Source organism: Melitaea cinxia, chromosome 21 (assembly GCF_905220565.1).
Source record: "Melitaea cinxia chromosome 21, ilMelCinx1.1, whole genome shotgun sequence".
NCBI classification, from domain to species: domain Eukaryota; kingdom Metazoa; phylum Arthropoda; class Insecta; order Lepidoptera; family Nymphalidae; genus Melitaea; species Melitaea cinxia.
In genome coordinates, this window is record NC_059414.1 from 9,383,937 (window position 1) to 9,401,579 (window position 17,643).

General features: G+C 30.5%; 1 protein-coding gene and 1 non-coding gene across 2 annotated transcripts in view; both read left to right on the forward strand.

Moving 5' to 3' along the window:
- The window catches only part of LOC123663925, a 120,300-nt gene that overhangs the window by 83,059 nt on the left and 19,598 nt on the right, over positions 1-17,643 (forward strand). The window lies entirely within an intron of this gene.
- LOC123664330 lies at positions 12,534-12,672 on the forward strand. Its single transcript, XR_006744815.1, has one exon. It is a non-coding gene; the product is annotated as a U4 spliceosomal RNA (small nuclear RNA).

Here is a 17,643-nt window from a genome sequence, read left to right on the forward strand (position 1 = left end):
ATGAGTAACGACAAAAACTGTTTCTGCTGGAATCAGCAGTCGAACGCGAGCTACGATGCATTGGCTGATTCGACACGCTCTACAGCCGACCAACAAAGCTCTCGAACCAGGAATTACCTTCTAGACATTACCTTTAAAAATACAATAACAAAGGAAAATGAATTTTACATTACCGACTTATTTCGAATTGTATTTTTTGCTCACCGAAATATTTCACACTAAATATTTAATTCTTTTTATTAATTTGAATCGTCGTTTGTGTTGAGAATTATCAAAACAACGATCTGTTAGATCACAGAGGTCAAGCAGATGTTAACATTTAGTTAGACAACGCAACGATGTTAACGGCTTAACTTGGTATTTAACACATCGGCTTCCTTTCAACTTAGCGAATAGTTTGTTTGAATGTCGCTAAGATAAACTATGGTCATGACTTTAGTTTCACTAAGTTGTTAAAGTTTTATATTAATGGAAACATTAGCACAACAATCTGTTTTATGGTTTTGCTCATCTTAGCTTTATTACATTCTACGGTATATAAGTACCGACGTTGAGCTACACTTCACTTGCTAATAATAGATCAATTAACATCAATTAGTATTTCTTTTAATGATATTAATTACATTTAATCTTATTAGAAAATATATTTGAAGACATATATTTAAAATAAAAATTATATGGTAAATTTCTTTTTAACCAACTCTAACAAAAATGGTAGGTCAAAATTGGCTCTCAGTTCAAATAAAATGACGATTCGAAAGTGCTCTGGGCTCTCTATTTGAATAAAGTTATTTTTGATTTTGATTTTGATAATCGGTTGGTAAACCGGTAGGTTTTGATGATTTTTATTTTATTCTAATGGAAAAGCTTATCGTGTGGTTCCAATAGCGAGAACTAACGAAGTTGATTTTGACTTGTATCTAATAATGTGTATTGTACTATACTTGTCAGTGTAAATTGAAGTAGTTTTTTTTTTGTTTGAGAACGAACACTATTATTTGTGATATTATAATTTATTGTGTATAAAAGTAAATATTTTAAACGGAATACAAACAATGAAAATAATTTTATCATTTACATTCGAGCAATGATAATTCATAAGCCGATAGCAATATACAATTTCTGTTTTAATTCTAATGTTTCTCTAAAGATTTATCGATTCGGTAATAATAATCGATTTCCTCGATGTTCCGAGCTATAAATCGAGTCTGTCGCATTATGTCGCAAACTGTATGTTCTCGTTTCTCCATATTTAGTGTAAAGCTAAAGCTGATCTATTATCTCTTAATAGCTGTTTCGAAACATGTCAATGCATCTTGGTGTTTACTCAACTATAATGTAATCATACTTCAAGTAAGAGGTAATGTTATCTTATAAAACATACAAATGACAGTACAAAAAGGATACCAATCTTATGTTTTTTGCTGGATACGTCCCTAATAAGTTTCATTTTTTGAAGTAGCAGAAATTATTCGTCACGGACTATATTTATAAGATTATTAATAGATTAGCCGAAGCCAATATATTTAGTCGTTTTTATGTGTCCATATCGGACGTCCTACCAAAATTGAGATGTGCTTTTCACGAGGCTTGTAGGTACAATTAAAAAAAAAAAAACTTTTTGATTAGGTAACTCATAAAGAAGCAAAACTTTCTTACTGTTTATAGCCCCGCGGGGACACTTTTTTCATATCATTATGCTTATAATATTTTCAGCCTAATGTTCTTTTCGCGCTCACAGTATAATTTAAGTCGTAGTTCGGTAGTTTTTTTTTAAGAGGAGGTTAAAGAAACATGGCATTGCTCAACGGATTGACCAATTTGCGTCGATTAACCTAAACCCCATTCGCTGCCGGCCCTAAATCACTCGAATTTTGCTCCACTCTTGTAATTTATAACTTTCTCTTTTACGTAGTCATAAACGATCTTTATGGGATGAAGCTAGAACATATCTCTCATTAGCTCTCGCAATTACCAGACAGTGATGACTATATGATAGATCTACATACCTTTGTAAATAACGCTATAACTTTAAAGGTTTAATATTATTTGTTAATAATAATTACTATTTACTATAAGTGCTTCTAGCTTTGTTTTAAGATAAACGTTTAGCATCTTTATGATTAGAGAGTTGTTTTGCATATCTAGGAATTAGAACAATTATTATTGGTGCTCGTTATTAATTTATTTGAGCAATAACTTATTGATGGCGTAAGCTTATTAAAAATTACCTTTTAAAGACAAAATTTTTAAAATTCAACATACAATATGTATTCAAATGACAGAGCCACAAAAACGAAAGTGACAAACACTATGGAGAAATAAATCACCATATGACGTTAAGGAAGACATTTATAGGTAATCTAAAACGGTGAAAACTTGCTTAACAAACGGTATTCTTGTAGTCGGCAAAAGAAAGGTCGCGAGATCAACTAGGAAATCGTGTTAAAAGAATCCAAGACATGAAAGCCATGATACCGCAATATCGATTTTTTGTATTATGAAATCATTAAGGTAGTTATATAGTATAAGTATTTTTTTTTTAGATTTTCCTGTAGCTAAAATTTTTATGTTTATAGTAAACATTTTTAAAGTAATACATAAAGACTTTATTATATATGATCTTGTGATGTATCTCAGTCATTTTTTTTTTCTTTTTGTCCAGTCAAAGTTTAATTATAATACTTTTACCTTATAGTGTATTATTTGTGGGTTGTCTGGAAGAGATCACTATCTAGTGATAAGTAATTATTATTTTTTTCCCTTTAAGCTTTATACTTATGTTATTGTTATATGTTACTGTGTGCAATAAAGTTATTTATTATTATTATTATTATACTGTCTACGACTGAAATGTATACAACAAAATATATAGTAATATGTACTCAAGTCATTGTTATATAAAATGTGTTTGAAATCACGACTGTCACGTTTTATATACGAGGAAGTAAAAAATATATGTATTTTTTTAAACAAAGTGATAGATAAAGTAATATATATTTTAAATTCAAGTAACTTGAGATTGATTGTCGGTTGATGTATGAAAGAAAAAAGTGATACTGATGCTTAGACAGCGATAGTCAAGGATGTGAAAGTGTTGAGGGTACAAACTTCAAAACATTTAATGCAATAAGTTTGATATGTGGTTTGAGAACTATTAAAGTGTTAAGCTGAAGTGTGTATAAAAGGAAAGATGATTTATATTTTAGAATAATGTTTTTTTATTAAAAAAATTAGTTTTATTTCATTATTGTTACTTCTAAAACCATGAGTACTTAGAATTGATTGATTGTTAGTCTGCCTGTAATCTCCTACTGCAGTGCATAAGCCACTTACTTCATACTTAGAATTATGTGTGCTGATTTATTTATTATTATATTCGTTACATATACATATTGTAATGAACTTAAAAATAAATCATTATAAGAATGCAAAAAATCATGAAAAGGTTTTCTCAAGAGTAACAATTAAGTACGGTAACAATGCATATTTCGCAAGCGTTTTAAACGAGCCACTCCGCTTGTGCTCCAGCTCATCGTTAATGCACTTGGCCTTAATTCGACACGTACTAGATACGGCGGCTCCTATTTCAATGGGGTGCGTTAACCTTATTTTTATCTTCTACGTTATCTTTTAGCTGATAATTATAAAAATCGATGTTTTATTTAGTAGACCCAACTCTAATGTCTACGAGATGACAAACATGTTTATTTTAACTTCTGATTGATTACTAGACCACCCGTGTGTTTCTATGTGATATTTGATATGTGTGAATTTTTATTGTCTTCGATAAATAGACTTTTTTAATTCAACAAGATTTTTACGGGTCCAGTTAAATTATATATATATTTTTTATTTTATTTTAATAGGTGTCCAAGATTAGGCCCTGTATTCACTTCGCATCCTACAAATATGTGATTTGCACATATTGGATAATAATAAAAAAAAAATGTGTGAAATGTGGTTTTCCTTATATTTGTCACAAGTAATTGAGCTTATATTTTTAATTTAATTATTACCGTTCAAGAACGTCTGTACAATATAACTTCAAAACCTCTTATTCCATAATTAACAGACTTGCCTGTATTTCATCAACTATTTCACATCTTTTGGAATAAAATCAACATAGTTTATGCTCAGTGATGATAAATTAACCAGTCTGTCCGTCGACAAGCCAGTCAGCCAGAACATGTTATTTTAAACGTATAGATAACCAATCAAATGACACAAATTGTTAATCAATAGAAAATGCTGTACAGCAAAATATTACGCTTCGTACAGATCTGCGAGTCATACTAGTAAATAGAATTTAATGTTTGCGTTAATAACAACTCGTTGCGCGTGACATTTTAAAATATAATAAAGATGTAACTTTCTTTTAAAGTTATGGTACCGCCAAACTTGGTGTTTTGTAATAAACCCGTATACGGTGAATAAACAACGCGAGAGATTAAATCTGCCGTGAAATGTGACCGACCGCGCGGAATATCAATGAATGCAACTCCGGTTCTCGACAGACAATATTGTGGAGGGCATTCTTGATCTCGCTATCGAGAGCACGTGCTCCATTAACAACGTTTAAATCCTTTCCAATTAGACGAAGTGAAATATATCTCATTTGAATCATATCTCAGTCGGCTCAACTTTAATTAGTAAGATCTGTCAGGGTTTTATTTAATGCGATACGTGTAGTAAAAAATCGTCGACGCGTCTTTATAAGTCTACATTATTTTAAAAAATTATCTGTAATTATATATCTGTGTATAACTACAATATTATGAATAAAATAATATTATTGTTTTTAGCGATAGTCTTAAGAACTATTTATTGGTTTAAGAATTTCTTTTTGCGTTGTCTACTCCTGCTATTAAAAATAAACTTATCTTTGCCGTAAAACAATTAGATTTCAAGAGTCCAATATGTCGCGATCAATTTCTTCACTATGCAATTCTTATTTTTATTGAAGTACTAGCTGCCTGGACAGATTTCGTTCTGTCAATAGTTAATCACTACATGGTATAAAACAAAGTCGCTTCTTGCTGTCTGTATTTTTAAAGCTAACGATCTTTAAAGCTACGCCACAGATTTTGATGTGGTTTTCTTTAGTAAATAGAGTGATTCCAGAGGAAGGTTTATATGTATAATAATAGAGTAGACGAACACTGATAGTTTTAGAGGTTTCTAATGTGATGTCGTAAATAAACACTTTTTTTTTTTGAGCCTAAATTGAAAATATTTATTTTATATTTAGTATCAGCATTGCTATTGCTGCATTAGCTCTGTGGTTACCGCAGTAAAAAATATAGCCACCCCCTCTCTTCCCGTGGATGTCGTCTTCGGCCTGGGTATTTCATAGCCAGCAGTTGGATGGTTATCCCGCTATCGACCGGCTTTTTAAGTTCCAAGGTGGTAGTGGAAATGTGTTATCCCTTAGTCGCCTCTTACGACACCCACAGGAATAGAGGGGGTGGCTATATTCTTAATGCCGTAACCACACAGCGTTTCAGATGCTATTGAGTTATTAAGGAATTGTTATAAATGATTGCGCTTTTTGGTATATTCTCATTATGTCACTTATGGCATTATGACACTTGACTAGCCCGTTGGCGTAGTTTGTAGTGATCCTGCTTTCAGTTCCGCTGGTTGTGGCTTCGATTCCCGCTTGAGTTTGGGTGTAGTATTTGTATTCATATAATATGTATGTATATTAGTCAAAAATATATACTTAGCTTATAGCAGTCGGCTGTTCACAAGCTTTAAGTTGCTTACCTTAGGAACAGGTGACCGTGTGTGAATGTTATAAGAAGTTTATTTATTTATTGACTGGGAGATAAATAATGAGTAATTTAAACCCAAATCTTTTTAATTATTATATTACATAATAGTTATACTACTACTACTATTAGTAGTACTGTGTGGCTACGGTACTAAAGAATATAGCCACCCCCTCTCTTCCCGTGGGTGTCGTAAGAGGCGACTAAGGGATAACACAGTTCAGCTACTACTTTGGAACTTAAAAAGGCGACCGGTGGTGGGCTAGCCATCCAACTGCTGGCTTTAAAATACACAGGCCGAAGACGGGCAGCAACGTCTTCGGTGCGACAAAGCCAGTAATGCGGTCACCAACCCGCCTGCCCAGCGTGGTGACTATGGGCAAAACACATGAGTTCACGTTATTTTTGGCGTAAACTTATGGAGGCCTATGTCCAGTAGTGAACTGTATAGGCTGTAATGATAATGATGATAATAATTATATGTTACGTATGCTAGTTTTTTGAAACACAATTAAGTACTGTTATGTGGAAGCAATATTTTAGAGTATTTCAAGTCAAACTATTCAAAGGTACACTTTTGTCGGTACTCGTAATCAATTTTGATAGAAGATTCAAAACTTTTATTATAGACCTATTTTAAACCAAACGGCGCAGTTTAAAATTCAAGATACATTTCTACATTTAATTAATTGGTCAATTACTTTGATGTGTTTTCCTTTTAACTTCAATTAATAGTAAGTGTTATATCTCGCATTCGTAAATTACGCGTTATTAATATTAATAGTAATCGAGAAGTTAGAGGCTATATTGTAATACGTAACTAATTCGACACAAGTTATAACAGTACAATTAATATCTTGATAAAATAGGTCAATGGCATTTGAACGGGCAGTCAGAAGTACGTTCGTGAAACTAATAGATTTGTGTTAGTCATATTTAGTCGGTGATATCATAACAAGAAATTTGCGATGTTTAAATTATTAAATTCACTTTTAAATACTTCCTCCTTAGTAAGGTCAGCTTGTTACAAATACTTTACTAAATCTAATAATAACTACCATTCGAGATTATTCTATCAATGTACATTCAAAAAAAAATCCTTTTGTTTTGCGGTGGTAAAAATATTTGCAGTTTTTGAGCAATATAATTATATCCTATGTTGCACAGCTATTGCTTAAAATATCGATCATATTATTGTAAAAATTGATTGATGGATATAAACATTTTTATTGCTTCATTTTAGGATATAAACAGCGTAAAATCTAGAATAACACATGTCCTACTTACTCTTCTGAAATCCCCACGGACTTTTGACCAAAGCGGCTAATGCTAACTGTGATAAATATATGTTACATCCAATACGTACTAAATGTATGTACTACTTAACCGTCTTGTAAAGGAGATTTCCTTTTCTTACTTAATTAAAACTTTATTTACGTGTAATTTACAAGCTTTTAATTAAATTTAACTTGATTTTTTTTTTGTCTTGGAACAATACTATGCGTGGGTTTTAATGGAAGTAGTACAGATTAGATTAACGCAAAACACAATTAGCGATTCATCTCAGTGCGTGAGTGAGTGATTTATACGGTTTATTATAACTTTATTTATGGATAGATAAGGAAATTTCTCAACTCTCAAATCTCGTTCGCCCGACAGTAGCACTTAATGTTGCTCTCACTATATTTTCTGTTAATAACCGACTTTCATTTTAAGCACTATTATAAAAACATGTAGATTCAGGCTAACGATGTAACGATTCAATTTAATTTAAATACTTATAGTAGATTGTTTTCAATTTGCTTTATACTTTTTTTAATATGTCTTTATTTTTATGGTATTTATATTCATTTATAACGGCTGAATAACACATTTGTATAAATGTTAAAATAATTAAATTGTTTTATGATTGATACAAAACATCGTACAATATTTTTAACGTTTTGTTAAGATATATGCCAGCTCAATTTGGAACCCTGGCCCCTCTTAGTACACTCGCAAAGAATTGAGAATATCCAGAGATCCTTCACTCGACATCTAGCGTATACGTGCAGCGGTATCTCTTACAGGACCCTTACAACCAGCGCTTAGCCTTCTTTAAAATGCCTGAACTTAGGACTCGAAGAAAAGTCCATGACCGCCTCCTTTTCCACATACTGGTTAACGGGCGGACCGGCAGTTGCGACTTGCTGTTGCATTTTTCTCTCAATATTCTGTTCAACTTGCCTCGTCGTCCAATTACTGGGCTTTTTCGTAGCCCCTTCCCCAGAACTAATTTGGGCACACAAACTTCGATTACAAGAATGTGTAATGAGTATAACGTAGTATGCGGCGCCATCACCGACATCGACGTTTTTCACGACACATTCAACTGTTACAAAACCAAAATATTACAACATTATAACATTAAACCTTAGATTAATATTTTATCTCAGGCTCAATTCGGTCCAATTGGTATTCCGAGTTTATTCTTGTTTATTATTGTTATTTTTGTGCTTATTTGTTCTATTGTTTGAATTGTCTTTCAGCATTTCTTTGTTCATTTACATTCAATCAATTGTTCAAAATTATTAATTCTTAAAAAAATATTAATCAATTGTTTCAATATTAATCAAAATTTAAATGAATTATTCAAAATTATTAATTATTAAAAAAAAATATTCAAAAAATAATATAATTATTATCTGACTAACTTTGATATGTGAATGCTGTGTCAAAAATGTTATCATGTGTATACTGCCTATTTAAATAAATAAAAAAATAAATAAAATAAAGATATTTGTAAGATTATCTATAATACATATTAATTTAATCTTACGGGTGATGAATTAGCGTTTCAATCAAACACGTGGGACGGTACTTTACCATCCGCTAGGATCGTAAATGCATTAGTAAATAGCGTGGGTGGAAGATGATTGGATGTAATTTTACTTTTAGACGAGGTCAACGACCCGTCTCATATTATTTCTTACTAAATTCTAATGATATCAATTTGGGATGCTTCATTGCGTGTTGCATATTGTGGTGTACCTTTGTTCGTATTATCAAGTTTTGGACATTGCCAATCTCAATGTTATTTATATGAAACTAGCGACCAGCCCCGGGTTCGCACGGTTGCAAAAACTATCAGTGTTCCTCTACTATATTATGCTTGTGTTATACATATAAACCTTTCTTTGGAATCACTCTATTTAGTAAAGAAAACCGCATCAAAATCGGGAAGCGGGAAGCGACTTTGTTTTATACTATATTATGATACCGATGATTTTATTTACACCATAAATAAAACCATTTTCTGAACTTGATTATTAAATACTACTTCAAATTACTTCTGAGTAGAGTAAAATTTGCATACAGTCTTATTAGGAGCTTCAACTAGCAAACTTAATGTTAGCTATTACGTCAACGCCTTTACGAATTAAATCTAAAGCTATTAATAAGATCGTATCTCTTAAACTACCATTATATTTGAAGGGTCTTTTTTTCGATCTTTAACAAAGTAAACTTTGCATCACATCCCATCATCATCATTACAAGATAGAAGTTTTGCCATAGTAATTATACGTTGCCCTCATCTTATTTCACAGTTACGGGGCCGACACAATTATTGTAATATCTTTTATTGGTATATTGGCTTCAAGGTTTACTTTTAGCTCTCGAACGTACTTGCATTATACACATAGCAATTATAATAAATTACATATTCTTAACTCTTTGTTCATCTGTCGGATATAACTTTATGTACTCAATTTTGTAAGCAAATTGTAATTTCCATTCATATTCGTTTCGAGGTCTTTGGTTAAGTTAGTTATTTTGATGAAATTATGTTTAGATATTAATTTTGTTATTTCTTATATACAAAAGAGGTTTTTATGTTAGATTTCTCTGTATTGCATTTTTCATTATCAACCAAGACTGTAAAACGAAATTACTGTCTATAATGGATGGAAATTTTTTATTTTTCCATTTCTTGACCACAGCAAGTTGTTCTTCACCCATAAATTTTGCAATCTTTCGATGTTACCGACCGCAACGATCATAATTATCGGTTGTATAACGGCTTGCTTCTGTTAGATCATCGTGTTTTGCATTTTACGAATGCTCTCCATCGCTACTTTATTACCACTGTCATTTTTCTGTCAATTATCTCTTTAAACAGTGTGTGATATAATTTAAAATCTGGCAAATGATCCATCACTTACAATTTAGTTCCATTGACATGGGTTAAGTTACAAGTGTGTTAATGTATTTTACATACAATTTGCAGTTTTATAGCGTTTACTTATGATGTGAATAACATTTTCAAAGTAAACATTTACTACGGAACAAATCAACTACTTTCAAAACTTAATTTATTTCAAGTGGCCATAATTTATAATGAATTGTTTGTTTGAAATATTTACTTCAAATCAACCAACAGTAACAACATTATTTCCGAGTTCTTATTAAACAAAGCAATACTGTTCAGTACATTGTATTCACTCGAATATAACGCATTGTTTGTATAACGAATTCCAATGCACCTGGCTTTGTGCAGCGAACGTGTTCTCGATATAGTAATTTTGGATAAACTTTGAGTGTACTGCGGTAGTTTTGTAAGCGTGACTAAATCAGCGGAATCGGAAATGTGTGTAAGGTTTATGGACAATAGTTCTTTGGTAAAGGTACTTGAACTTTTAGGTGCTCGAGCAAAACAATAAAATTGCCTTCAATACTCTACGCTTTAAATTGTAGTGTACACACACTTTACTAACTTTACAATTCTCGATAATAGGATTTCGTCACTGTAAATTTTGTTGATTGTTTGTTTGAATGTATTTGTACTTATAATATATTTTATTTTGTTTCAGGTAATTTTAGTTTGATACGAATAATTTGTGTTGATATGAGCTGAGTTGGTAAATATGATATACAATTCCTTTATCACAACTTAAATCAATGTTTTGTACAGATTTTTTCTTTATACCACTCAATTGTTTATTCTTTAGAATATTCTTTAAATGCGTTAAGTTTATAAAAATATTAGTACTCATATAACATACCCAACAAATATAATATAACCCGTATAACTAAGGGAAACGAGTCATTAAATAATGTGCAGTGATTATAATATTGTTAACAAAGGTACAATAACAGTACAGCTGCGTTGATTGGAATAAACTTCAAGTGCTAAAGTATTAGAAACGTTGATTGTTGTTTTAATGAAAAGCTACTTGTTGTTATTTAAAATATTAATATCAAGGTTTATTGTTTTGCATATATGTATATATATATATATATATATATATATATATATATATATTCAAAACAATAAACCTTGATATATTTATTTATTTATTTATTTTAATCTGCGATTTATTACTTATTGCAATAAGCAATTTTTTTTTAGTCAAAGTAATCTTCCATAAATAAATGGGTCAAACTAATACAAAGTGTAATTGAAACCAATTTTAATAATTGATTCCAGACATTTGAACTATATATTAAAATACGAATAATTCATAATCTCAAAACGACGGTTCGCCCTATTAATTTGGCCAATCAATATGCAATGGATCTCTGCAGTGCCTCGCTGTTCATTATGATTGACTAGATTACATTGTGATTGTTCAGGCTCAATTATGTTTTCAATTTAAAGTAATATTACAACTAATACTGTATACGATTCTACTTTGCTATTATGTACTTATATTTCCATGTTTACTGTTATTATCCAAGTAAAAAATTCTTAATATTCCAATTTCTTGATTTTAAATTTGCTGATTTAGTTTCATGTACATATTTAATAGTTTTGATATTTTTGTGTTTAATTATATTGCTTACATGTTAAAACAATTCAATACGTTCAAATTTTATGAATGCTTTTTGTCATTTAACACAAAATTAAAAGCTTTCATGTAGCGTCTTAATGCGTCGATTGTTCCCTTTATATTTATCCTGTATACTCGTAGTATTGATAGTAATCTTCGATAATGTAAGCATCACCATAATCGCCATTTCACGCCATTCTTTCGTCATGGCTCATTTTAATGTGCTTGTTTCGATCTTACCTCACGTTAACACTTCACTCGATCTCATCTCTGATGGTGAATTCTATTACGTTGATTTGTCATGCTTTTCTATAGTTTCGCAAAGTTTTATATTACGAAAGTATTCATGGCATCTTTTAAATTTAATTTTAAATATAACAAATATCGGCTCATGATTAGTCTTAGTGATTTAATTTGTACTTTCTGTTTTTCTTTTACTTGCAATCAGACGTAATATAAGTAGTAAGTATACCTAAATATAGTTATACTAATTGTGACGTTTTCTGATAATAGATAATAGGTGATAATTTTGATAAACAACTCGTTTGATAAAAACAGTGACAACTATTGTTTTAACACAAGATATATATAGGCTTTGACGTCTATTTTCTATTGACAAATATTCGTTTAAGTCATTCCACCCTCTTCTTTTTAGAAGAATCTGTATTCTGAACTAGAAAAATAATTTAAAATGACTATTCGAATTTTTTTGAAAGCATACCTATAAATGAATAAAGTTTTGATTATAAAATATTCTATTGAACACTTATTCTAAAAAAGGGTGCAAACCGGTTGAACTTCAGTTTCACAAGGACTGTCTGCGCCTCTTTATAACGCTTTAAAAAGTAGTATCGTGTGTCTCGGTAGATGTCGCTACAGTCTACTTAAATCGCGCTAACGTTTGGTTCACTTCAAAAGTATAAGTAGTGTGTCTTTTACTCAAGTTTTTAACTTTGCGCAGAGGCAATATCGTAACCAATGAGGTTATTCCGAGGTGCGATTATTGCTAGTTGAAAACTTTACCAATACCCCGCCTTGTGGTCGTGAAATACCGACCGCTATGGCAATTTTTGAAAGGCCGTAAAGGCCAAAAAATCGTTTAAAACTTTTAGAGAATTACTAAGGTCCCTGTAAAAAGAAATGGCCACAATTAGAATCTTTATAAGGTGATTCGAAAATAAACTGAGCTATAATAAAAGTGTGTCAAATGTCAATTCTTACTCACTAAATAGTTCATTTAATTACGCGATTAGTAAGCTGTTCCCAATGGTTGTAATTATAGTAAATCTGTGCTAATACGAGCCAATTGCTCGTACAGTGAGCATCAGTGTCAAGATTGTATAAAATTTTATGGATTTTAGTCTTTAACTGTATAATGACATAAAGTTCTATGTTTTATGAGGTCTCATACTGTGGGAAATAGAAATGGGGATTCGACGGATTTATATTGCTATTGCGGTTGTCTCGTAACCTGCACGTTGAACATTGGTTAACTGTTCATTACGTGCCTTCTTGATTGACTTGAGCGGTTTAAATTTTTCGCAGACGACTTTAATGTCATAGCGAATACTAAATGTATTTCACTAGTAAGTACGCGTGGTATAAGGATGTAGGTAGTAGGTACCTACATAAAAACACGTTAATGTTTAACGTTTACTTCCATAAAAACTTACTATACTTCCCTTCCGACTCTACCTGATATATGTAGTAGGAATATTTGCAGGTTAGTTAAGACTTATGGTTATTTCTCCTTGATTTAGAAACGTATCGTGGTGATTTTCAGTTTACAATCTTTCTAAACAAAAAGGAATTAAATTACAAAAAAAATTTCGATCGGGTAACTCAGTAATACTCTGCTAAGATTGTGGTATTTAAGCAAATTAACTCCTTATACTATACAAGTTACTCTTTGTAATGTACTGCAAATTCAAGTATCTTTGTTATCATATCTCATCTATACTATAGTGATATCGATACCTTTGGGTAGAAAGGTCGTATAAACCAAAACCCGACTTTTCAGGAGAGCAGAAAAACGATTTTTTTTTACATAAAAATTCATACTTTTTTTGTTTTTGAACTTATAAAAAAATGATATATGAGAAAGGTTCTTACAATTCTCGAATGAAAACGGTTAAATCATCAAAACCTATCTATCTTCTATAGTTTCAAAGTTAGCTTGGATTTACGTCTAAGAAAAAATCAATTCTTGGTTAATACACCCCATGAAAACGTACTTAAAAAAAACTATATAGGTCGTATATCCATTTTTGCTAAGCTTATGGTCACATTTACTGTCGTAAAAACCCATAGATGTAGTTTTTTTTTGTATTAAAAACCATTTATAATCATAGAACAATTGAATTCTGACTAATAAACAATCATGTTACTCCCAGAATTAATAATAACTCAATTATTATTATTCTAATACCCAATAATGGTCGATTCAAATAAAATAAAACTACCTGAAATACGAAATCAACATTTATTAGGTATTATAATACCTTCTAAGCAACATTTACTATTAATTCAATAATGGTACAACATATCTAACAGGTTTAACATTTTTAAATTAAAAAAACAATTATAACAACACACTGAAAAGTGAAATAAAAAAATCTACTTAGCCATAAAAAAACAAAAAATATTCAAACTTCTTCTAAATTAAACTAATCAGGCATTTTAATTATTTATAAAATTATGACTTGATAGTTTTTTTTTTTTTAATTTTTGTACATAATTAACTGTAATTCAATAAATTATTGTATTAAGCCTTTGTTCTAAGGCTTACTTACTAAGTAATTTATTAAATTACAATTAATAAAAATAATTAAAAAACGATCAAGCACTAAACGTGACCAACTTATGTACTAAAAAGTAACTTATTTATTATATAAATTTGTATTCATAATTAGTTTAAAATAACTTATGAATTGTTACTATAAATTATTTTAATTATTATTATAAAATATTTTAAAATAAATTATGAATTGACAAACACATTTTCAAAAAATAAATTTAGGTGACAAAGAATACAATTATTTAACAGTCTTGTTTTTTTTTACTAAATAATAATTATTTTGCTAACGAATGAAATGTGAAATTACGTAAATACGAAAAGTTATTATTCTTTTATAATAATAAATGTATTATTCAATTAGCTCTTCCTCGTCTTCTTCGTCGGTCAGCGTAAGAGAGTCAGCCACATTTCCATGGGGTAAGTTAAAATAATCATGGTGGTACCTTTTTGGTATAATTCCATTATCACATAGACGTTTTAAATCCTTATATTTTACGTCTGATATTTGCAATTTGTTTTTGTAAAGTGCAGTTGGGGACATAGTCATTACCTTTTCATGTGTATCATTGCTTACACCTTGTTCGGGTAGTATCGTACGGCTTTTCGATCTTCCTTTACCTCTACCTTTAGATTTTTCTTTATTGCCAGATTTTTTAAATAATATTACTTTATCAGGTGACGTCTCTTCTTTCATTGAGTATTTAACGTACATTTCATTTGGACTCTTTTTCTTCAACGTAATGATTCGGATGTTTCGCATTTTCAGTGTTTTAGAAGTTTCATTTGTAAATGTCGCAGCAGTTATTTCATTCCAATTGAGAAAATCAGAATACTCCATTACATTAACATTATAAGGCCTAGGATTTTTTCTTGCAGCCTCAATGTATGATGGTTACGTTACGTTAGGGCGTATAAGCCATTTACAATTAACGACTATTTTTACGCCCTGAGTTAATATAAATTATGGTCATTACATCATAACAAAACTACAAAAAAAAACATTCGGCTTTTACATTGAAAATTTACCTTTTTTTAGAGACTATGATCGAAAATTTCTGGGTCGTATTAACCATTTTTGTGCGAATTTCTGCATTTCGTATATACAGATCAATAGAGAAAAAAATTCTGAGAAAAATGGTATATATAACTCAATTTGGCCAAAATGGTTTATACGACCTTTCTACCCAAAGGTATCGATATGATAAAATAATTGAAAAATAAGGGCTGTGTGGCCGTTTAATGTAACTCTTGCATTAATGTATTATCTTCTCAACAGGATAAACATTCTTTTCCTATAATAAACTTTTTTTCTTCAAAATAATACTTCATTCAAATTATCTAGGTTACACTTGATGGTGTATCTTTTTGATAATTTGAAAAACATACTTTAAAACAGACAGCATATAGCAGCAAAATGAACGTATTATATTGAATTCCAATCCTAAATGAGACGTAAACTGCGTCTGTCCTACCAATTATGGATAAAGCAAGTCGGTCACGACACAATTGTACGTTCTGAACATCTGTCATGACTGCAATAAGATCAGATCTTGCGACGCACTTGGCCATTCTTTATATATTACATTATCGATGCCTTCCGATAGCGAATAATGTGCCTTAAATGTACATGGTAAAATAACAATTACATTAATTCATCATTTATAGTAAACTCGCTGTACCCTGCGCTCGTTGCTATGCTTTTTTTTATTTGGTCGTACCAACTCAGAAACCTTTGTGGGCTCATGCCCAACACTTTGCTGAAGATCATGACACGATCTCATGTATAGTTTACGATTCTATAAAGGACATACATACACACATTCATTTACATATATTATATAGATGGATTTTCAAAAGGAGAGTCTTAGAATATTTAATTTCGTAATTTTATTCCACTTCGATGACCAACCAGCACGATGTTTCTTTTGTTTATTGTTACTGCTTTGTTGCTGTATCATGGTGTCCTTAATAAATAAACTTGGTAACTTAAAAAGGTTCTTTTTAATTTACCGATGGATCCTAGGATCGAAACATAAAAACATTCGCCTTTTAAAATTCGGTACAGGTCCTTTAAACAGTTTGGCCTATAAATAACGTGCATAGAAATGCAATTTATGTTTTTTTTTTAACTTTTATTAGACGTCCGTTTTTTGAATGTTTATCAAAAAATAAAATTCTTCCTTTGTTGAAAAATATTTAATTGCTAAACGATCATTTAGCAATCATGTAATTAGCATGTTATAAATCAATCATACGTTTAGGTTTTAACTTAAATTATTGCATGCGTTGAATATTAAAATTCCTAATAGATAAAATATTTTTAAAATTTGCATATGTAAACATATAATTAACTCGAAGAGACACATCGATAATGATGATTTATATTTTTATCGCAATAGTTAGTGAAGTAGTCATTCAAATTATCATATTAGTTCTTCGTTAAATGCTTTCTATATCGTTATTTAAGAAAGCTTAGTTTCGGTAAATATGAAACAGCTGCGTTGATTATATGTAACTATGGTCTTCTATATAATTTACCTTATATACATTCTTTTACTAGATTTTAATATGATCCACAAATTTTCTAAAAGCAAATTCTCTTTAAGCTTTGAACAAACGATATGGTATTAAGAAATCGATTTGCTGTTATTATAAAAAGAGAACTAATAAGGAAATACTTAAATATGACGAACATACGATGATAGTTAGACTCCAGTAAAAACTGGCAATGATTGCCTTATTTAGCAGGAGATGTTTATTGCCATCAATTCCTTTCGTCATCTCCGTACGTGATTGAAGCGAAATCATTTGTATTCTATTGGTCTAACTAAAAACCGTCAAACCTTAAAAGCTTGAGTAAATACTGCGTTCCGTTATATATATAAACGATACTAAACCGTTTAATAACAATAAGAATTGACTATGTTTTTGGTTATCTCATAGAACAGGCAGTTGAGTACTGGTACTTGGCTTTTTCGTTGATTTGTTACAATATACCTTCGTCATCTTTTTTGTCGAATGTTTTTCTATTACGTATTAAGCAAATTTTTTGTACATGGTTAATGATATCTATTCATGGCCGCATAGGCGTCGTATTGTCTGTGATTATTGCTTACATTACGATGATTACGTAACTGGAATTTGTTTTATATATCGAATTCAGTATTGAGTTTATTTCTTTGGACACCCAAGTGCATACTTATCGATTGCTATGTATCAATCACCGTGTATGAGTATGATCGAAATACTACAGATATAAATT